The sequence below is a fragment of the Pseudorasbora parva genome, chromosome 14, assembly GCF_024679245.1.
Source record: "Pseudorasbora parva isolate DD20220531a chromosome 14, ASM2467924v1, whole genome shotgun sequence".
Lineage (NCBI taxonomy): Eukaryota > Metazoa > Chordata > Actinopteri > Cypriniformes > Gobionidae > Pseudorasbora > Pseudorasbora parva.
Window position 1 is genome coordinate 39,625,785 of NC_090185.1, and position 8,163 is coordinate 39,633,947.

Genomic DNA, 8,163 nt, shown 5'->3' on the forward strand with positions numbered 1-8,163 from the left:
GGCGAGTGAATCTGCATCAAATGCGGTTTGTTGGCAATTGAAACGTAAGTGCATATAATGTGAACAACACCAACATATAGAGAATTGTGTGTGTTGTGTGTATATGTGTGTCTGTCTGTCTGCCGGAGAAGTGCCCATACAAGAAATCCGCCCTTTATGAAGTCATACAGGGCCATACTCTAAAAAAAACTTTCCAAAACCTCCTGAATCCTAAAGGAGCGTATTTGGCACAGAAATACTGTCTACATTAAATACAGAAATGAAATGTTGTCCATGTTTATCATGAGAATGAACTCTTTAACAGTGTAAATGAGTCAGAGTACATGCAATACCATAATACCCCGACTTTAAAAAGTACAAATACATGTTCAGTTATATGGCAGGTTTGGAAGTATTTGCATTACACAGACCCAGACCCATTGTGGTGACTAAAACCAGGTTATTTCATTCAGGGTTCGGCTGAACGATGACCATAGCAGAGCTTCCTCCGGTGGCTTTCATGACGTTTCATTGGGCCGCTGTGGATGTGTTTGATTTATTAACCTGTTATCTGTCACTGGCCCACCGGTGGGCCCATTTGCCACTGCATGTTTAAAACATTTATATCCTATATTTATTCTGATCATCTGTTGACAAACTATATATCAATCGAAAACTTACGAACTCCAGATCCATCCTGTGAAAACCACTTTGAAATCGGACCTTGTGTTACCATGGAAATGGTGCTCCAAATTATTCTAGCGGGCTCCTCACCTATAGTGGGCGTCGTCATGTTTCATATTACAGCATTTATTTAACTACTTTATTATAAAAACCTTTTCTAATCTTGATAAAACACATATCGTCGGAAAGGTCTCACGGTTCTCTATCTACCAACTGTTTTGTGATATTTGGACAAAAATTTATATACGTGATACACGATATTGCATTAAAAAATCTATGAATTTCAAAGACACTCGGTGGCTATGTGTGATCTCATGGGAACGTCAATTGTTGTGATATCAACTTCAACTTTGAAACACAAATTGATTAGACATATGGGTTTGATTTGATAGTAATTTTAGAGTACAAATTATTTTGTAACATATTTTTATATAAAATAATATATATATATATATATATATAGAGAGAGAGAGAGAGAGAGAGAACAGTATATTTGATTTACAGTAAATTTAAACTTCCATAACTTTTTTATACCTAATTTTTTTTAAGTGATTTCACTTGAGCAATAATCTGCTGATCTGTTTATGTCTATATTCCAAAGCATTCTTGAATGGCAACCATATAAGTTTGGATAGTGAATTTTCATGTTTTTTCAAAAAGGGAGGTGACAGTTTTCAGGTTAAAGGAACACTGGACAGAGCGGACTCTGATAGCCTGATGTGCTGACTGAATGGAGCTCCAGCCGAGGCTTCTCGCATTGGGCAGGGTCTGGGCTGACCTGTCTGAGCACTGTCTTTGAGCACAGCTGGACGCCAGATTCGCTGTCACGGATTCAGAGGATTTTCCAGCCGTTCTCTGGCGAAGCGTTGAGGTGTAAAGACGAGACCCCTGGGACTCTGCTCTTAAAAACGTGTCTCCGCTGGAGGAACTACAAGAGCCTCCCTATTCTGGGAAGTGAGGATGGAGTAATAGAAACGCAACGAGAGCGAGATGAGTAAACGGATGCTAGAGAGCAGGAAACATCCAGTTTTCCAGATGACTGTGGTGTGCAAGCATGTTGCCGACAGCTCCCTTTCATTCATCCCCGTTAGAGGAATAATCCCACGAGGAGTTTGGATTCGCCATGCTCCTGAGTCTGTGGATGTGAACTCATGAGTCAATTCTGAACGCTCAAACAAGAGATGTTGGTTCATTAGGGAAAGAGCTCATTAAACAATCACAAAATACATTCATGAATGCTATTATAAATTTGAATGTAAGTAATGATAATAAAGTGTGTATAAGCATGAACAACCTGTCGGTTGATGTTCAGATGGCTTCCACTTCAGAATTATGTTTACCAACAGGCCAAAATCAATGCCTTAATATTAAAGGTGTCATGAACTGGCTTTTTTTTATTTGTTATAATGTTGTCTGAGGTCAACTAATGATGTTCGTGTGGTTTTTACATTCAAAAACATCATTACTAATCAGTAATCGGCTATTTTCTCCACTGGTTTTGTGTCTCTCTCCTGAACGCTGGGTTCTGATGGGTGTGTCTCTGAAGACTTGGAAGTAAACGCCCACGGCTAGGATTGGAGAAGATTTGCATATTTAATGAGCTTCAGCTCCGCTGTCATATCTCTGCCCCTGTTAGTTCATATGAGGGAGGGATTGGTTTGAAAGCGGCCAGAATAATTCACAACCACAGGGCTCTCAAACCGTATTTATCAAACAAACACAATGATTTATCTCTCATTCACCTGCAATTGATTGGAATATTATTTTTTTATTACTTGGTTCGCCCGACCGGAGGATATAAGCGCTAAACCCAAACCGAAACCAATACTATCATTTTTAAAAACATGTTTTACTCACACAAGTGTGCTGCACCATTCCTGTCAGATCCAATAGAGAAGCACAGAATTGTGTTTTAATCTCAATATGTCTGCAAATCCAGCTCGACCTGTGTTTAATTTTGTGTACGATTATCTTGCCACCTTCAGCATGTTTTTTGCTCGTTTAGCTCCACAGTCGGTGGGCGGGGCAACAGAAGCAGTCAGTGGGTGGGCGTACACATTTATCTGTAGATGCGAAGTTTCCCCCTCCTATTACATCATTGATTAATATATATTTGAGAGCCTCATTGTTCTGGGCCTGGTGTCTATAAAAGCTTTTCTTTGACTAACAATAAAGTTTTCAGCTCTGAAGAGGATAATCTTATATTACCATGACCTTTTATATATCAAATGCTCAAGGGAAAGATGATTTCTCAATTCATCCCCCCTTTAAAAGATGTTGATACGCAACAGCATTTTTACCTTTAGAGTAAGATGGTGGGTTAGAAACGTTCTTCCTTTGTGTGTGTCAACTGCTGCGTAAACTAATGGAACTAGGTATAGTAAAGCCTCGTTTTTCACCAAAATCACCAGGAACAATGTGTCCCAGGAACAGTTTGGTGACTCTCCAGTTTCCGCTGGATTTCATCCTCTGTATGAAAGCTTAATAAAGCCTGAACCTGGTCATATTTTTTTAAATCCATTAATTTGAATAGCAAACGACTGCGCGCACCGCAAAAGCCTTTTAGGTTGAAGTAAAATGCTACCTGCACGGTTGTAAAATGCAACCAATCAGCATGTTTAGCACCCTTGTCCCACTCCTGAATGTCCCTGAGCTTTGAGAAAGCAGGGCCGAAATGAGCAGGGCTGCTTTGAGGGGGAAATCTTTACCCAGAACTTTATTCAGACCTCGGTTCCTGCAGTCGAAACAGCGAGTACCAGCCCAAAGCCCATATCCTGGGGAAAGATCCCGGGGAGGAAACATGGCTTAAAGGGTTAGTTCACCCAAAAAGGAAATGTCTGTCATTAACTCCTCCCCCTAATGTCGCTCCACACCCGTAAGACCTCCGTTCATCTTCACACACAGTTTAAGATATTTTAGATTTAGTCAGAGAGCGTATGCAAGTGTATGCACACTATACTGTCCATGTCCAGAAAGGGAATAAAAACATCATCACAGTAGTCCGTATGAGACATCAGTGTGTTAATCAGAGTCTCTTGAAGCGTCTAAAATACATTTGGGTCCAAAAATAACAAAAACTACGACTTTATTCAGCATTGGCTTCTCTTCCGCGTTTGTTTTCAATCCTCTAATAAAGATTCAAACGGTTATGAATCAGCGTATTGATTCAGGACAGTCAATAATGACATACATTTCATTTTCGGGGGAGCTAACCCTTTAAGTGAACCCTACACAGACAGGGACTGCTCATGTTAACTAACACAACCTCATTGTAAAGTTTTTAATGTTGTTTCCACTGGGGCTCGTGTTGCGTCCAACCCTCGTCCTGCCAGCCCTCAGAGCCATCAAACAGAGGACATTAATAGAGCTTGGCCTCTGTGTTTTTGTGCAGATGTGTTTTTATGGAGGGAACAGGACTCCAGCGGTGGCTCTCCATCTCGCAGTGGGAAGCCAACCACAGGTTTACCGCACAGACGACGATTCCTGAAGCTCCAGCCTGCAGAGGATGAGGTTACGCTTATCCAACATGACATCATGACTGCGTAAACATACACACTTTCTAGAGCCCAGTGGTGTGTTATCTGTACGCTTTGAGCTGTCCACGTGAATGTCTACGCCGGTGTGTGGAAATAAACCCTTATAAAGATAATTGGCTAATGTTTGTCATTATTAAGTAAAGCGACGGAGTTCATTATTTTGCCATTACATTCACAACACCAGTCCTGCGTCTCACGGTATATCTGTGGCGATAGCCAACAAAACATCATATGGGTCAAAATAATCCATTTTTCTTTTATGCCAAACATCCTTATATTAGTTTTTCTCAGTCGCTTTGGTGCGTTTCTCACATCACTACATTTGCACAACAGTTAGTTCAACCTCTACATTTAGTCATCTGTGCTCATCATAGCAGCAGTTTCACATTCCTTCCAACAAACTGCACATGCTTTTGGACATACATCAGCTGCTTTCATTCAACTCTCCGCTGGTTTATAACATTACCATTCGCTTATGGCATGTCAGTCAAAATGAACTATACTCGTGAATGCTGAATAGTCATTCCATATAAAACTATTAGTCCTCATTTCATTGCTTGAGTCATTACATACAAAAATGTGGAACTAGTTGTCAAAATCTGTCAAGACAATTTTACATATATATATATATATATACACACATACATATACATATACAGTCTTGTTCAAAATAATAGCAGTACAATGTGACTAACCAGAATAATCAAGGTTTTTAGTATATTTTTTATTACTACATGGCAAACAAGTTACCAGTAGGTTCAGTAGATTCTCAGAAAACAAACAAGACCCAGCATTCATGATATGCACGCTCTTAAGGCTGTGCAATTGGGCAATTAGTTGAATTAGTTGAAAGGGGTGTGTTCAAAAAAATAGCAGTGTCTACCTTTGACTGTACAAACTCAAAACTATTTTGTACAAACATTTTTTTTTTCTGGGATTTAGCAATCCTGTGAATCACTAAACTAATATTTAGTTGTATGACCACAGTTTTTTAAAACTGCTTGACATCTGTGTGGCATGGAGTCAACCAACTTGTGGCACCTCTCAGCTGTTATTCCACTCCATGATTCTTTAACAACATTCCACAATTCATTCACATTTCTTGGTTTTGCTTCAGAAACAGCATTTTTGATATCACCCCACAAGTTCTCAATTGGATTAAGGTCTGGAGATTGGGCTGGCCACTCCATAACATTAATTTTGTTGGTTTGGAACCAAGACTTTGCCCGTTTACTAGTGTGTTTTGGGTCATTGTCTTGTTGAAACAACCATTTCAAGGGCATGTCCTCTTCAGCATAGGGCAACATGACCTCTTCAAGTATTTTAACATATGCAAACTGATCCATGATCCCTGGTATGCGATAAATAGGCCCAACACCATAGTAGGAGAAACATGCCCATATCATGATGCTTGCACCTCCATGCTTCACTGTCTTCACTGTGTACTGTGGCTTGAATTCAGAGTTTGGGGGTCGTCTCACAAACTGCCTGTGGCCCTTGGACCCAAAAAGAACAATTTTACTCTCATCAGTCCACAAAATGTTCCTCCATTTCTCTTTAGGCCAGTTGATGTGTTCTTTGGCAAATTGTAACCTCTTCTGCACATGCCTTTTTTTTAACAGAGGGACTTTGCGGGGGATTCTTGAAAATAGATTAGCTTCACACAGACGTCTTCTAACTGTCACAGTACTTACAGGTAACTCCAGACTGTCTTTGATCATCCTGGAGGTGATCATTGGCTGAGCCTTTGCCATTCTGGTTATTCTTCTATCCATTTTGATGGTTGTCTTCCGTTTTCTTCCACGTCTCTCTGGTTTTGCTCTCCATTTTAAGGCATTGGAGATCATTTTAGCTGAACAGCCTATCATTTTTTGCACCTCTTTATAGGTTTTCCCCTCTCTAATCAACTTTTTAATCAAAGTACGCTGTTCTTCTGAACAATGTCTTGAACGACCCATTTTCCTCAGCTTTCAAATGCATGTTCAACAAGTGTTGGCTTCATCCTTAAATAGGGGCCACCTGATTCACACCTGTTTCTTCACAAAATTGATGACCTCAGTGATTGAATGCCACACTGCTATTTTTTTGAACACAGCCCTTTCAACTAATTCAACTAATTGCCCAATTGCACAGCCTTAAGAGCGTGCATATCATGAATGCTGGGTCTTGTTTGTTTTCTGACAATCTACTGAACCTACTGGTAACTTGTTTGCCACGTAGCAATAAAAAATATACTAAAAACCTTGATTATTCTGGTTAGTCACATTGTACTGCTATTATTTTGAACAAGACTGTATATATATATATATATATTTAGCATTTTCAGATAGTGTCAGCAAGATCCGACTAACCCCAGGTGACGGCTCATTTTGGATCAACCTGTGCATCACTGGCGCGCACATATTTAATCACGACACGGGTTGGGTTGAATATGGACAAACCCAGCGATTGGGTTGTTTTAAGCAAATATTTAACCCAACTGCTGAGTTTGTCCATTTTCCCACCTTGGGTTGTTTTTAGCCCAACATTTTTTAGTGTTCAAATGACAGTGATACAGCCGTTCGTCTGATCACGAACGCGGTGACACGACAGGTTATTCTGATACACAGAAGACAATGATGTGGACGACAAGTCAAAGAATGGGCAGATAAAGTAACTGCTTTATTTTTCTGTGTTGAACTGGCGTGTGTTGTTTGTTGAGAAACTGTATGTACTGAAAATAATGTTCTCCTGCGTTTTGGCCGTTGGTTGTTATATAGGGTTAGATTTGTAAAATGCTTAAAGTGTTGTTTTCTCTCCGTGGTCATAGTTTAATAATCATGTGTCTGTATATGATGAGTGTGTTGCAGGTCTGTGTTTTATTGGTTTTCTCCCCATTGACCACCCTCTACTCGCCTCCTCCACAGATGAGTCCCATTTCTTCCATTTCGTTTCTAGTCTAAATATCTAACAATTTTTAAATCAAGATGCATTTACTAGATAAGTAAAATGAGATGTTTTTCCTTGTTTTCTTAAAAATAAAATCTAAATGAAGTGAGTTTTTGTTTAAAAAAAGCTAAATAATCTGCCAATGGGTTGAGAAAAATAATCTTATTTCTGATTGAAATCTTGTTTCTTGTTCAGAAATAAGATTATTTTTCTCAACCCATTGGCAAATTATTTTGCTTTTTTTAAGCAAAAACTCACTTCATTGTGACATTTTCCCCAGAAAACAAGGAAAAATGTTGTCGTTTTGCTTGTCTAGTCCAGTGGTTCTCAAACCTGTCCTGGGGACCCCCAACCAGTACACATTTTGCATGTCTCCCTCATCAAACACACCTGATTCAAATCATCAGCTCATTAGTGGAGACTCTAAGATTTGAATTGGGTGTCTGATGAGGGAGACATGCAAAATGTGCAATGGTGAGGGGTCCCCAGGACAGGTTTGAGAACCACTGGACTAGTAAATGCATCTTGACTTGACAAAAATACTAAATAAGAAGAGCATTTTTGCAGTGTAGAGTGCTCATGACCCTTTAAAGGGAGCATTCACTGTTATTGTCAGCAACACATGGTTTGGGATATAATTGTGGCAATCCACCACTGGCACCTTGTGACTCTTGTTGTGTCTCTTTTCCCACCATTGCCAGAATTTTCCATTATTTATGACACAACGCTTGCCAGCCATTGAGAAGATTTCCCGCAATCTGTGCTTTCACTGTTATACGGTACGGGGCGCTATTACACATCTTCTGAAAGAGAACGGTATCTACAGATCCAAACATAAGCGAAGAAGCAGAAACAAGTGATAGAAGCATTGCTGACGCACATAAATATCATTAAACAGCATATAAATCAAAACGATCTAATGTTAGTGAATGAGATGTCCCAGGACAAGCTTTGGGGCGTTGATGGACTCGATCTCCTCCATCTGTGCTTGATCATCGCTCTGAATCGCTTTTTTAATGAAACTTACCCACATTCA